The following is a 16,517-nucleotide window of genomic DNA, read 5'->3' on the forward strand; positions in this document are numbered from 1 at the left end:
ATGCATGCACACTTTGTTGCCTCTGAATGCAGGTACATCAGACATCTTTCGTGGTTAGTTCACAGGGATGAAAGTGCCTTGATAGGAGTACTGGTTTATTATAAAAACTGTCGTCTTTTATTTTCAAGTTTAGATTTGGTTACTGATATTAGCGAAAATTTCGGCAATTCATGACTCTTCACAGCTAGTCAGCAATATATGATTAGATTCGATTATATTAATACTTGTCCCATATATCATGACTACGACATTTCATAATGATGTGGAACGTGTTATTTTAATGAAAGATTTCTTTACATACCAGTATTCAATTTCTTTACAACAAATTTTTACCCTCTCTCTCATTCTTTTCAATTTCTCTCTCTCTCTCTCTCTCTCTCTCTCTCTCTCTCTCTCACACACACACACACACACACACACACACACACACACACACACACACACACACACACACTTTTCTTTTTATTTGTTTGGTGTGCACAACTATCGGCGAGGCACGAAAACGTCTTTGAATGAGTTTCTTAGGTTTGAGTACAGTTACGAAAGAAATACAAAAACAACAATGAGAGTTACTTATTCATGATGTTTAATTTGCAGTCAGTTCTGAGTAACTGCGCTCCAGTCCCTAAATCTAGTTATAGAAATACGAATCAGACGCATTACGTATTCCTGGCCGTAGCAGCCGCAACTTTGAGGCGCCAGCTAAGGTCACGTTCGAGCCCGCTGTAGGATCACATCAGTTCGTCTTCTTCCTGCTGATACTGTAGCTGAGATTGGGCAACAAGGCAACGTATGTTTGGCAACTCTGTGGTCGACGAGTTACTTCCTGGTGTGTACGGAATTACGCCTCAAAGTTCACTTGATTTTTCCTATCATTTTCATTGAATAAACTGAGCTATTATCGCTTGAGGTGCAACGAAAGATTGTAAATTTACGGTTTTCAGCCCAGGAAAGTCGTTTCACGCGGAAATCGCAACTAATTTCGTCCTTTAAATAGCTGTTTACGAGTTCTAGACAATATTGTCCTCGTAAGAGGAAGGCACAACACATACCTCTTTGCTAGCTGCATGGGGATGTGCTGACCTGTGACAAAGCGTCGGGTATGGTTCACGGTTCCAATCTCGCAGACTATAACGATTTTATCCCTTCTGCGGAGGAGCTACAAGCAGTCAAATCAAACATCGATAAGGAAATCGCAAGAAAATACTTTCAGGTCGTGGTGCGATGGTGAAAGAGGTAACGCCTCTTTCCGCTGCTGAGAAACACATTTTGGGTTTCTAGGAACACAGAACTTTATTTATGAAATGTCACATTTGCATACCTGTTGAGTAGGACACAGCATACCAATTAAACACAGACCGAATCGAAATCTAAGTGAGTAGTAATTTACTAATTCGTGCCAATAGAGACACGCTTGTGTGGAGATACTCAGTATTATTAAAACAGACTTTCGTTGTAAGGTTATCTTGGGTAGTTTTAGTTCATTTCTTATAATACAGTGCACAGTATTCGTATGGTTTCTTTAAGTGTTGTTAAAACAATACTAAACGTGAGAGAGGATATATGCGAATTCTCTGATGTTATCTATAACAGTGTGACAATGCACATGCAGTTTATTGATTACATGCATGTAGAAAACTTGTTCTGAGTTAAAGCTGTCAAACAAGGTTTGAAGAAGAATAAAATGCCACTACTAGCGCCGGCACGATAGCTCAGCGTTTTCGGTCGGAGGGCTGCAAGCTCTCTGTAATAAAAAAAAAAAACTAAGTAAAGGAGTCAACGATCAACTTGAATGGATGTCTTGTGACGTCCGCCCAGACAAAATGCGCCCAACTACATCGCACAAAATGAAAAAAAAACGTAGAAAATACTTTCCTGAGTATTTTGGCATGATTCGCTCTCCCCACACACAATACAAAAGCTTCGAGGAGTATCTACTGCCTGGCCGTCTATTAAACCTGAAAAAAAAACAAATGTCGCCGAACGTTAGCCCTTTTTCCACATGGGACTATTTTCGGTTGAGAAGTGAAGGAAATTATATTCAAAGTTTCATTAAATTGATAACTACAGCAGGCAACAGAATTACGTTTTAATAAATGTAACAGCCAATGTAATACAACTCGCGACATCTTATCTACGGTGCGCGACACTTACCATTACGCTACTTGCTGTCATGTAGCTACAGCACCTCCAGAAGTCAACTTAATTTCCTCCAGAACTTGCGCATTCCAAAGTGCTGTGAGATAAAGCATATGGCCGGATCTAGACTTTTGAGGGACAGACAGTTACAGCTTTTCTTTTGCACTGCACGACATTTTCAACAAACAGATAGCGCAATACGGTAGCTCAAATAGAAAGGAACACATCCTGTTTAAATTTCTGAATCCTACAGCGTTGACAGTACTGTATAGGTGGCAATTACGTGATTTTATTTCGGTGATTAAGAAGTAGAATGGAATGTATGCACTGGGTAGCCGAGGCAGCTAGTTCATGGCGATTCAATCAACCAAGTAAATGAATGTACCGAACATGCCTCAAACCACTATAGGGAGTATGTGTGTCAGAATTCTCATCGAGTGTGCCGCAAAGGTATTATGATAGAAGAATAAGCCTTTGAGAAGAGGGTTTGGTGGTCTGTTGGATTGATAATGGGTTGCTATGATGATGGTCTGGGTTCAATTCCAACTTCTGCTGATGGTTTTTAATAGGGAGAGGCAGATTCTATTCTCTTCTGGCTATGCCAAGTGAAGAAGGTGTAATGGCATTGTGGTCTGAAATTCTCGTTAAACATGATATTCCTTCTCTACCAAGTAGACGTTCGGTTGAATCACAATAAAGTCAGGAGTGACGAAATGTGGGAACTCTACCACCAGTAACCTTTCTTATACTAGTTATTTATTTCTAGTGACGAAACAAACGCTATGTAGGGTTACAGAACACTTATTCCATCTTTTATTTGAGCTTCTGTATGTCGACAAAATTGATTCTGAACTGGGAATGCAACTCAGACCGCCCTTAATGCGAATTTGATCCCTTCGTGACAATACAGCTCGACTGCATTTTGTTGTTTGTTCAAAATTGCAGATTCTTCAACATCTCCACATATTGCACGTGAATGGGTTCGAATAGTGGCCTGGCTCTATAGTTTTCAATATGTACTATCAAGCTCTAGTATGAGAACACCTATCTGCTAGTGGATAATAATTTTGATTTTTAATGCATTTTCATTCGTTGTCAACACTAACGATATCTGACGTTTTTGACTCCTAGCGAGACACAGAACTATTTGAGTTCTGTAGTTCAGGGATGTTATTCCGAGCTGCTGGCGGTCAAAAAAGCTGTAGCTTATGTCTCTTTGTGTGTAGTCAACAACGATACGCGTGGAGTTTGATTCCCAGTCAGCACTGAACTCTTCGTCATATTATTTCTAGTTCAAAAATGCTCACATGTCGCTGCTGGTGTAACAAACCCATATTTAACGTTCATTTCCTCTAGAATATAATAGCGATAGGTGCCGAGTTGGAGACGTGGGAAGGAAAAAGTAATGTTTCGTCTCGTCATTTCAGTTATAACATCTAGCTACTGCCGAGGAAATCCGATATGTCGCAGTTGATTGTGCTTCGATAACCATCCAATTAGGTTCTGGGTTCGAATCCCTCTCCAACACAAAGCTTTACCTCACGGCATTTCAAGTAAGTTACTTGTGAAGAAGCAATATTTAACATCTCTCGTAGTCCGTTAACAGGGACAATAGATGCTGGGTAAGAATTCGCGTCCTTTAAAAATGGTTGCGTTATGTAATTTAAATTTGATATTTGCTAACTGATACTGTCTAAAATCGAGGTATATCACTCTCTGTATGACTAGTCAGGAATGACTGTTAGTTTCCGTCAGTCACGAAATCTTAGTCTGCATGACCTGGGTTTGAATCCATATGCAGAACGAGATGGTTCGTAGTGTCATTTGAAGTTCATACATATTCTCCATTAGCTGCTAGCGAAAAACGTAAATTTTTAATGTCATTTTGTGTTAAATAACAGGTATGGTATGTTACTTTGAAGAGGAAATCATGAATACGACGAACTTACTTCGTGCGTTACCTATCTGACGTAATAACAGGTATGTCATTTATTGCAATAACTGTGAACTTACAAGCCTTAAGGACAGTCTTGGCTGTGATAAGGTGTTCCCTGATATTTGTAGTATCGTGGTATTACTTCACATCTTGAGTTATTGCGATACAGAGCAGAGTTTTCTAGTGGTGACTTGTTGGAATCATTTTCAATAGCCAAACGACTGTACCAAGGATCGGTTAGAGGATCTGCTAGACAGCTTCGTTATGCGGGTTGCATGCGAGTCAGGCGAAATGCAATTCAGGTCGTTCGGATACTTTTGAGCACGACTGTACATTCGTAATACGAAGAATTTTTTTTATTTCCGAACTAGCTTCCAAAAATACTTGACAGGAAGTTATGTGCGTGACTATCATTTCTATTTCACACAGTTCATTGTAATAGATGGGGCAAAAGTGAAAGACGTAAATGCTTACAGGATGACTTACAAATCAGGAGTATACAAGCAAAGCCAAATATAAAATACGTTCATGGCAAAATTCATTTTTGACACTCATAAATCAAACAGGATCGTGATGTTGTACCTACATTTCGGAATGTCCTTCTCGTTTTGTCAGGCCTTGTCAGAAACTACTAAAAATTTGACTATGGAATGTAGTTCAATTTATCTGAACGGTGTCCGCTTAATAGCAAAATATTTACATAGACCTCCGTGAAGCACAATCGACACCATGGTGCTTTACTATGTGTGGTCGTGCTAGAAGTGGTCCGCTCTTTACTACCCCGATCTCAAAACGCATTAATCCAAACATTTACATGGGAACCAACAGTTTTATACAGGGTCTGGACTACAGGGGACGGTAATTTCTCATACTTACAAGTACTGCCAGAAGCAAATTTCTCTACTAGTATCTAAAAACATTACAAGGCGCAGCTACGAATTCGTCGTTTGTAGATTTGCTCATAGGGCCAAGAAGCGAACGGACAACCCAAAACGTGGAGTACATGAGATACTCTGCTTCTTAGCGGCCAGTGTCTCGTTGATAAGAAGTCAATGTCATTACATACCACTCTTCGTGCCCGAAAGATACGGGAATACGGTATGGTTGAAAAGCGTCGTGGCCTCGTGACGGTCAACATGACGCAGTTGGTTCTGGTAGCGCTGTAACACCCTGGTGTTGACTTGGCTGCAAATGGTATTGGCGCTGATTTCTCAAGATGATCCAGCGTTGAGGATTCTGTAGTAAATTGTTCTCTACCTCAAAACTCTAGCAGTGCTTCGTACTGCTGGACAGCCGCAGATCTTAACAGTACGTCCATTGTTATGTTAGTTGATTATGAAATGTATTACTAATGATTTTATAACTACATTTCCTTCCATAGTTTACTGTTTCGAATGCAGCTTCAGTCCAGTGCTCTTTACCTGTTTGAAGTCCAGAGGAAGTCTGGTGCTGGGACCAGCGTCTAATGAGCTTCCATATAACACCGGATCTGGCGAATGTCAGGACTAGAGTCTCCACGGTTATCACTAGAGTGGTACTTGCACTGTCTACTGTGAGATCTGAGGTTTTCTGAAACCTGGGCCTGGAGAAAAGCTGTTGGTGTCAACAAGCGCTCCAAGCACTCAAATGAAAATGGATCACGTATTGTGTAGATTTCGGACTGCCCACTAGAAGTTTATGTTTGTGTGTCTGTTGCTGTTCAGATGTTGCTTTCGAAATGACAGTGACTGTGTCTTTACTGCATTTGTTGTTGGTCGATATACTAACCTTACTATTGAGAGATGTTGTCGCTTGAAACAATTGTTCTGTCCATCGCGACCCCCCTATACGTGTAACGGTTGCTTGAAATAACGCGTGGTGGTAGTGAAAGATGATTCGTGATCTGTGCTGCGGGATCATTGCACTGTGAACTTCAGCAGGAGAAGATCGTGATACTGACTTCGCCTGGTGCTGAGTCACTTGTTGAGACCAGTATCTTGAGATTCTTGGGGCGAACCCGTGAATGAAAACGCCGCACAGTTAAAAAGTTAAGTTAGAAACCCATGCAAAAATGTTTGCTACAAGAGATGAACAACCACCTGGAGCGTGAGTCAATGTGTATCTTACTTGTATGTAACAATATTTTTGCCAAGAGCCTAAAACGGGAATTTCATCACAGTAATGGACTACATGACAGCAGTATGCCCAAACTGCTAGAAGAATACGGCTGTAACGAGCGCTTCTGTTGCATAAATTTCCACATGAAAGTAGACCTGTTGACAACAAATAGTGAGACTTGGTCTCAAAATCACTACCTTTTTGTATTCCCTCAGAGTACACGTGACCTGTTGTAGACACTTGTTTCTGTGTAACGTTTCTGGTGCGACATTCCATCTGCTACTGTGACAGATGGATGCTGTGCGTCTAGAACAACTACGGCTACCAAAAGAGGCACCCGGGAAGGAACACTCTCCTTTCATGCAAATTGAAGCACTAAGTACGGGATGAGGTTTGCAAAGCATACCAACGCCGAGATGATTTAGGAAGCGTCGATCGCCTGTCTGAAGACAGATGTCACAACGGTCGCTATGTTCTGTGCCATGTTACAGTCACCAGTGTATGTAATGTGGAATAAATCTTAATGGCCACCTCGAACTACCGACACTCCAATCTAGTCTTCCACGCCCTTGTGTGATACAGGTGTTTCCTGTACGAGGTTATCAGCGTGACTACATTCCCGTGTAGAGCAGGCGAAGAAGGAGCCTCACAAGTCGGTGACTTCGTTCTGTTAATGAACATCCTGGGTGTTAGAACCTTTAAGAGCAACTGTATTGCCAGGCGGGATTAGCCGAGCCGGCACGGTAGCTCAGCGTGTTCGGTCAGAGGGCCAACTGCCCTCTGTAATAAAAAAAACTGAGTTAATGGATCAACAACGAACTGAAACGGGTGTCTTTCGACGTCCGCCCAGAGCAGATACAACGAACAAAACGAGATTTAAAAAAGAAAAGAAAAAAAGCGGTCTAAGGCGCTGCAGTTATGGATTGTGCTGCTGGTCCCGGCGGAGGTTCGAGTCCTCCCTCGGACATGGGTGTGTGTGTTTGTCCTTAGGATAATTTAGGTTAAAGTAGTGTGTAAGTTTAGGGACTGATGGCCTTAGCAGTTAAGTCCCAAAAGATTTCACACACATTTGAACTTTTTTTTTATTACAAACATCTAGTGCATGCGACGGCGAATGGAATAGTTTGTCATTAACAGAAATGTTTTCAGACGTTGTACTGACTACAGGAGTGACGATCGCATGCAGGATGCACAAGAGGCAAGGCAACATTGGATTTCAAACGTGGACATTTCATGGATGCCTGGCACATAGGGTACTTAGTCTCCACCGTGGAGCAAGCAGGGGTATTTCACTTGCCCCTATATCAAGAGTCTGCCTTGAGCATCTCCTTTGGAAAAGAGCAGCCTCTGTGACAGTGAGATGTCGACGACAACAAAGTGCAGGTAGCGGATATCCACGTCAACTACTTGCAAGTTGTAACAACAGATATACTCGCCACAGTTCACCAAACACTTCGAGAATCGATATTGAACAACAACGACAAGTGAGCAGTCACGCCTTCCAGATCGATCCCTGCTGGAGATTGTAGAAGCCACCACCCGCAAGTGTGCCTCTACTCACTGCACGTCACAGAGTGCAGACATTAGCATGGACACATGAACACTACCATATTGCGGATGGAAATAAGTCGCCTGGAATATTGAGTTCCGATGCAAATTGGTTCTGCATCTACATTTACTCCGCAAGCCACCCAACGGTGTGTGGCGGGGGGCACTTTACGTGCCACTGTCATTCCCTCCCTTTCCTGTTCCAGTCGCGTATGGTTCGCGGGAAGAACGACTGCCGGAAAGCATCCGTGCACGCTCGAATCTCTCTAATTTTACATTCGTAATCTCCTCGGGAGGTATAAGTAGGGGGAAGCAATATATTCGATACCTCATCCAGAAACCCTCTCGAAACCTGGACAGCAAGCTACACCGCGATGCAGAGCGCCTCTTTTGCAGAGTCTGCCACTTGAGTTTACTAAACATATCCGTAACGCTATCACGCTTACCAAATAACCCTGTGACGAAACACGCCGCTCTTCTTTGCATCTCCTCTGTCAACCCGAACTGGTACGGATCCCACACTGATGAGCAATACTCAAGTATAGGTCGAACGACTGTTTTGTAAACCACCTCCTTTGCTGAAGGACTACATTTTCTAAGGACTCTCCCAATGAATCTCAACCTGGCACCCGCCTTACCAACAATTAATTTTATATGATCATTCCACTTCAAATCGTTCCGTACGCACACTTCCAGATATTTTGCAGAAGTAATTGCTACCAGTATTTGTTCCGCTATCATATAATCATACAATAAAGGATCCTTTTTTCTATGTGTTCGCAATACATTACATTGGTCTATGTCAAGGGTCAGTTGCCACTCCCTGCACCAAGTGCCTATCCGCTGCAGATCTTCCTGCATTTCGCTGCAATTTTCTAATGCTGCAACTTCTCTGTGTACTACAGCATCATCCGCGAAAAGCCGCATTGAACTTCCGACATATCTACTAGGTCATTTATGTATATTGTGAAACGCAAGCCGGCCGGGGTGGCCGACCGGTTCTAGGCGCTACAGTCTGGAACAGCGCGACCGTTTCGGTCGCAGGTTCGAATCCTGCCTCGGGCATGGATGTGTGTGATGTCCTTAGGTTAGTTGGGTATAAGTAGTTCTAAGTTCTAGGGGACTGATGACCTTAGAAGTTAAGTCCCATAGTGCTCAGAGGCATTTGAACCGTTTGAAAAGCAATGGTCCCATAACACTCCACTGTGGCACGCCAGAGGTTACTTTAACGTCTGTAGACGTCTCTCCATTGAGAACAACATGCTGTGTTCTGTTTGCTAAAAACTCTTCAATCCAGCCACACAGCTGGTCTGATATTCCGTAGGCTCTTACTTTGTTTATCAGGCGACAGTGCGGAACTGTATCGAACGCCTTCCGGAAATCAAGGAAAATGGCATCTACCTGGGAGCCTGTACCTAATATTTTCTGGGTCTCATGAACAGATAAAGCCAGTTTTGTCTCACACGACCGCTGTTTCCGGAATCCATGTTGATTCATACAGAGTAGATTCTGGATTTCCAGAAATGTCATGACACGCGAGCAAAAAACATGTTCTAAAATTCTACAACAGATCGATGTCAGAGATATAGGCCTATAGTTTTGCGCATCTGCTCGACGACCCTTCTTGAAAACTGGGACTACCTGTGCTCTTTTCCAATCATTTGGAAGCTTCTGTTCCTCTAGAGACTTGCGGTACACGGCTGTTAGAAGGGGGGCAAGTTCTTTCGCGTACTCTGTGTAGAATCGAATTGGTATCCCTTCAGGTCCAGTGGACTTTCCTCTGTTGAGTGATTTCAGTTGCTTTTCTATTCCTTGGACACTTCTCCGCTCAGAAGTGACAAAACACACCTTTACGACGCAACTGTTTATTACTGTAACTGATCAAAGTACGCTTCTGTCAGAGAATGACTTTAGAGCGCGGTAATTGAAAACTATCTATCGTGGATAATATATGGAGGAGCAGGACAGAGCGTTCAGCGCGGTCCTACGAGGAGAAGAGCTCGAGACAGCCAGAGGTAACCACTGCGAAGCGGCGCCTAGTGAACGGCTGTTGGAAGCGCGACAGCAGGTGTGGCTCACGGCGAAGACGTCACGACAACTCGGCGAGCAGCGGGAGCGGCAGAAAGGGTCCGGTGCGGAGACTTAAAGCGATTGTGTATCAATCGGAGTCCAAGACATGTTTGACCTCCTCCCCGTCTGAGTATCCATAAATTTATATGTTAGAAGCACCATAGGGCTATGCCCACCTGACTTCTTGAATATATTTGGTGATGTATGGGAAATCGGTTTTTCGGAGCTCGATATGATTTGAGACGTCTTCCCCTCGTTATCTGGAGATAACTTCCTGACTTCTTAGGCAGAGCTAGCGAGTTGGAATGACCAAATGATTAATCACTATTTTCTTGAGAAGAGAAGGTAAGATAAGACGACTACGGCCGGGCAGGTTGGGACAGGAAGTCTACTTCCTCTCAGGACTCGTCCGTTGTCAGACTTTCGCCGGGGTCTGAACGAGGCACCCCCGTTGAGAGGGGCCGAGATCTTGTGTTGAGTTCCTTGAGCACCCCTTTGACGTCTTGCAACACTTTTTCTGTCCTTGTGACCTCGGGTCGTCTGAAAGGTGAAGCTGGCAACCGCAGACGCTGTGGTAGTTCCTGGCGGCTCGATTGTAAACATTGCATCGCCTCGTCTAGTAACTAACAACCCCGTAGGTGAGGCAGAGGTCTTACCTGGCCGCTGAACGTGGCCGAAAATGTGGTGGTCGAAGTATACGAGGGGCACAGGACAAGTAGAGCTCGAATACCTCGAAAACATCGAAGGGCGATGCGTGACACTTAGAGCAACGGTATTTTCATGTGTGGATGAATTAGTGCCCTTAATACACTCATGGTCATAAAGATTGGAGCTCCTTGAGCAGAGATAGTACGTTCATATTCACAGTATATGCACATCAGTATGTCCCGCAGAAATGATAAACATTTGAACCATGTCGAACCGCGGATTCAAGGTCAACATTAACATCGCGGCGCAACACCACCTACCGGTGCCTGCGGCTCTTGTAGTTTCTGAAGACCGAAGGTAATGGATCAGCGTGACTTGAACTACGTGTAGGATGCCTCGCAGACACGTGCGCGAACCGTACCATCAAAATAGTAAGTTTGAAAGAGGGCGCATTATTGGCACTCGAGAGTGTGCGTCCATCCGGGAAACTGCTGCTTGTGCGGGACAAAGTGTTTCGGCAATGCAACGGGTGTGTGCAGAATGATCCACGGAAGGCCATAGAGCACGATAAGATGGGTCAGATCGCACCACGCAGATCATCCCCCGAAAAGATCGATGCCTCATCCGAATGGCATTGCGTGACAGATCTGCGTCCGCCTCTGCTCTGGTGCAACACTGGAACACATCATTCACTATCAGAGGTGACAGTTCATTGGCGTTTATTATGGCGTGGGTTAGGTACACGTCGTCCACTTCTCCGCCTATCTTTGACGAATGTCCAAAAACATGCTTGATAGCAATGTTTTATGGGACCACATGACTGGGTACAGGAATGGCACTAGACTGTGTTTTTTGGACGCGTCCAGGTTCTGTTTGTTTGAAAATGATGGTCGGTTTTGGGTTCGCCGCAGGCAGGGGGAGCGGAAACACAGTGACAGCATCGCACATGACGTACAGAGCCAACTCAAGGCCTTATGGTGTGGGGTGCTATTGGGTACAACCACAAATCACAGCTGGTGCGTATCCAGGACACTGCGACAAGTGTGGCCTACGTGAATGAATCCTGCGGCCCTTAGCCATACCCTCTCTACAACATCCCAGACGCCATTTTCCATCAATACAACGCACAACTACCTGTTGCCGCACGAATCCATCCCTTCTTGGTGTTATAGGATATCAGCCTTTTGCTGTGGCCTGCCAGATCACCAGACTTGTTGCCATTCGAAAATGTGTGGATATAGTGAAACTGTGGGTGCAGTGCTGTGACCCAATGCCAAACACCATCATCCATAGAACAAGTTATCAAGGCCCATGGTGGACCCTATACCTGCTAGTCAACAAGGCTCAAGTTGAGCCGAGGTGATTGAAACGCTAATCATTTCTGCAAAACATATCAACGTAAATTTCCTGTGAATATGAACATCCTACCTCTAGTCATTCAAGGTGTTCTGTTTTTCTATGAAATTGAGTGTACGTTTAAACTTATACATTATGGATGCCTGCTAGCCTACAAGACTCGTGTTGAACTGAGGTGACTGAAGTGCTAATCATTTCTCTACAACATACCACCGTACATGCCCTGTAAACATGAATGTCCTATCTGTAATCGTTCAAAGTGCTCGTTTTTTTTCTGAAAATGAGTGTATATTTACTGTTTTCTCTCGCTGGCAAACGATTCAGGAGCCCACTATCCGCTCATCTACACACATTTATTCGTGTCTGGAAATATGGTAGGTGCGAAAAGCAATAATGTCTCTGTCCACAAAGCTTTCAAGTCCAGGAACATTTAGTACTCCAGTACCGCCACGAACAATGGCTACGGTAAACCATCCGTTACCATGACCAAATGAATCATTTATATCTAAACTAAAATTAAGTCTGCAACTGACGAAAACAGCAGGACCATCCAGCAGGGCTTGAGCAGCGACAGACTTAACTGGAATACGATTCTTCTTGTCTCCAGCTGTTGTAGCAAATTCGATGTTCTCGATGGTCTTGTACAAATATTCTAAGTCCGACGCAAGGTCACGCGCGTTCGGACTTGTATATAAGCCAGCAAGCGCCGCTCAGCGGCTATGTCGCGCTGCTGCTGCTGCTGCACAGGCAACTGCATTGAACGCTGCCAAGATGCCGTACAGAAGATATCGTCGCCGTTCGAGACAGACAGCCTGCTGGCGGAGCGTTATCCCGGACGCGAGCACTAGCCTCACTAGGCGCTCGCGTTCCTGGACTTGAAAGCTTTGTGGACAGAGACATTATTGCTTTTCGCACCTACCATATTTCCGAACTGGCTAATAAGGATTTTGGTAAATCAGCATATGTTTCTCCATCTTCTGTACCGTAGCGAAAACGTGGGAGCACTGATTCAAATTCGTAAAACGGGGCGTAGTCCCCCTCTTTCAAGCCTACCTCACTCCATTCCCAAGTCAACAAAACTTTCCCCTTCACAGTTTCTCATAGTACGTTCTAGCGAGATATAAGACGTCTTGCTTAAAGTCCTGCAGTTTAAGGTTACTCAATATCTCTGTTACTCTCACTCGTCAGCAAAACAGTCCTCTGACCATAAGGACAACTCTTCCCTTAGTCATACATCAGATGACCGTTCTTCACTAGGATCTAGAGCATATTTAGTAAGAAAAAAGCTTTTTCAGCAGTTGTAAATTCTGTTACATACATCAGGACGTTTGTATACACGTCAAAGTAGCTTGATATCAGCGCTGCTAAGTCTTTTGCGTCAGAATTTAAATATTTATTCTTTAACGTAAGTCCTTAATTAAATCATCTTTGCTGGAAACAGATGAGAAAGATCGCAGAAAAAATTTAAGTGCTTTATTCTTAAAATGTTCGCCTAAGGCAGAGCAATGAACACAGATAGTATTGCTCAGTTTTCATCTATAACTTAATTCATTTGTTATAGCAAATTATTTCTTTCCGAATAAGTACTGACAATCTTTGGATAAATAAAATGTGATTCTAAGTCTAGTTATTGGCTCTGTCAACACCCCTTATACTCGCATAGCTCGTCGATGTGTCTCTTTACTGTGTTTGTTAGAAAATGGCTCATCTTTCAGAAATGTTGGATTTTTGTCAACTGATACGTTCTGACAGAACCGTTCGCAATAGCTCATGTATAGCTGCAACGTTCATATTTTCAGATTTCAAGGCTTTATGTACTATATTGATTCATTCCAGTTCATTGCATCTTATACCAGACTGTAGGCTCCAGTCACGAACTGTAGGATTCCACTATTTTTTTGGGACCTTATTACTATGCAGCGTTAGTTATATTTCTTTCAGGCAAGAATTATGCTTCTCAAATCCTTAAGAAATTCAGTGAATCTCCCCCCATAAGTGCATAAATGGCGTAGCATCTGTCAGACCAGCGCGTTTGGTTTAGTCTCTTTAGCGTTATCTCGGGAGTACTCATGATAATCCTACCACCGTAGCAATCTGTGGCCAAAAATATCTGCTCTCGACTGTTACAGGTTTGACTCTAAAGCTGCTTAAACGTGTAATTTTAAAAAGGATCTTGCAACATTTACTCACACCTAATCTCCGTTCGTTCTATAGATTCAGTTAACAGATACGTGGGTAAATAGGTAAACGTAAAGCTGCACTCAACTTGAAGGTCGGTTTGAACACCACAGTTGTTTACTAGGGATGCACCGATTAGAAGTGGTATGCGCCGTTTACTCCCTCTGATCATCGAACTGACTTACTCACCCAATTAAATGGGATCTATAGATAACGCAGATTCCGAACCACAGCTGCATTTCGACATTTTTTAACATTAACAGACATTGCCTTAGCAAAATAAGTACAAAGTGACAGACGAAAACCCTAGGACTGACAGTGGATCGAAGCCCAAAGCTCTGGGATCATAGTCTGCCACTCCACTACCATTTTTCCAAGCTTCACTGTTTTGTGTGTCATCCTTGCTCAGGGGGCATGCTCATCTTCTTTTGTATCGCTCCAATTTTAGCGTATGTACCGCCAAAGCAAGCACACACTACTGAGCCAGCGAGAAAACGGAGTAAATGATTAGAATTTGTTTACCTCTCAGTGATTTCCAGAATCATCTTTCATCATTTTAAAGTGGCAAAAGACTTCACTTGACTTTTACTAATTTTTGCACTTGTCCTCTCCATTGCAAATTTTACTGTTTTTCTTCATATATCATTGGGTGCTTGTTCTCGGAGGAACCTGGGCGTGGTCCCGCTTACCCCAGCCAAATCACGTCCTGCTGTTACCACAGGGTAGTTTCCTGAATTATGCGGGGATTATTTTCTGCGTGTCCGTCAAGATAAAATAACAAATCGCAACGTGAGGCAGTTGTCAACATTGTAGAGGTTCCTGCAATGGTCCATACTGTTGCTGAACGTCGGATCAGACTACACAATTGTCGATCAATACGGAATATCCATCACTAGTCAGCAAAGAAGAAAATCGCGAAATGTAGTAACAGCAAGGAACAGGTAAGAAAGTCAGATGGTAAGCTTCCAGCCAACATCCGAGTTCTGCCAATCCCTGGCAACCATAACACAGGTGTCAAACCAACTGCACCCTACTGCAAATGGCCGGACGGAGTGGCCGTGCGGTTCTAGGCGCTACAGTCTGGAACCGAGCGGCCGCTACGGTCGCAGGTTCGAATCCTGCCTCGAGCATGGATGTGTGTGATGTCCTTAGGTTAGTTAGGTTTAATTAGTTCTAAGTTCTAGGCGACTGATGACCTCAGAAGTTAAGTCCCATAGTGCTCAGAGCCATTTGAACCATCCGAACCTACTGCAAATGCACAATGTAAATTATCACAGACATGTAATACGTGTAATGAATAAGGACATTTCTGACGTGGGAGTTATACTCAGATTAGTTTGGTTTTGCAAACTAGTCATCCAAGCTGTTTATCATGGCTTGTCTGAAAGAGTTTGTGTTGAGAAAACCTTAAATCTTGTAATTTCAGCAAAATCGAACTATCATAATTTATTCATTCTCCTACAAAGTTCTAGGTGCAGATTTCATCTATCACGATGTGTTTTTGTCACAAAACTGATTTACTTTTTCAATTACAGGTGTCTTAAAATTTTTGGCTATTAACGGAAATGAATGTAATTTGCAGCTGTTGCTTCTGTTGAAAATAAATTCATTTATTTTCTTTATGTGCGTGCTGTTCACGTCTACAGTCCCAGCTCAGTGCATTCATATTTTCTGGGCTTTTTAATCTTTCTAGTACTGGACAGGCAGAGGTCACTGCCAACTCTAGCGATTAAACGATACTGTGCACAATAGGTGCAATACCAGGGTCGGCCACGGCATGCAGAACTTCACGCGTGCACGGCGTGCAGCACGCGTGAGGTCGGAGGCTTGGCCTGTCCCCGCATGTATCCGATTTATCGGATCCTTCTCGGAACTGCCCGGTACAGAGCGACATTTCATTTAGCAGTGCGAATGCCATACAGTTTCTTCCGACATTTGGAGTGGCATTTTGTGATTGGCACAACTTTCTTCAGTTTTCCGGTATCATTGTGTCCACGCTATTTATCCTCCACTATTTATTTGTGGTATAAAGGAAATTCATAGGTCCAATTGCTTTTGCACAAAAAGGGGTACTCTATCGATCTACCGCCCCAACCTTTAAAAATGAAAGGGAACCACAAAAGGGAGGGGTGAAAATTCTCCAAATCTATTATGCAGTCGCATAATAGACGGGTACTGCGAATCTGCTATGGAAGGGCATGACATCACAAGGCAGAAAGAACTTAAAGAATTACTTGACGACGAAAGGGCAAAATAATACAACGATCGACGGACGATTTGTGTGTGTGTGTGTGTGTGTGTGTGTGTGTCTGAATTCCTAAGGGACCAAACTGCTGAGGTCATCAGTCCATAGACTTACACAGTACTTAAACTAACTTACGCTAAGAACAACACTCTCCCATGCCCGAGGGGGGACCCGAACCTAAGGCGGGAGGAGCCGCGCAGTGTGTGACAGGGCGCCTCAAACCCCGTGGCCACTCCAAGTGGCCAGACGATTTGTATGGGGTTCATTGTTCTGGACATCAAGAAGCACTTTGTACTTAAT

General features: G+C 43.6%; 1 non-coding gene across 1 annotated transcript; it reads right to left on the reverse strand.

The window, feature by feature from the left end:
- Positions 1-14,336: 14,336 nt before the first annotated feature.
- On the reverse strand, positions 14,337-14,444 carry LOC126357177 (U6 spliceosomal RNA). Its single transcript, XR_007566149.1, has one exon. It is a non-coding gene; the product is annotated as a U6 spliceosomal RNA (small nuclear RNA).
- Between the last annotated feature and the right edge of the window lie 2,073 nt (positions 14,445-16,517).

The sequence above is a fragment of the Schistocerca gregaria genome, chromosome 3, assembly GCF_023897955.1.
Source record: "Schistocerca gregaria isolate iqSchGreg1 chromosome 3, iqSchGreg1.2, whole genome shotgun sequence".
Classification (NCBI taxonomy): domain Eukaryota; kingdom Metazoa; phylum Arthropoda; class Insecta; order Orthoptera; family Acrididae; genus Schistocerca; species Schistocerca gregaria.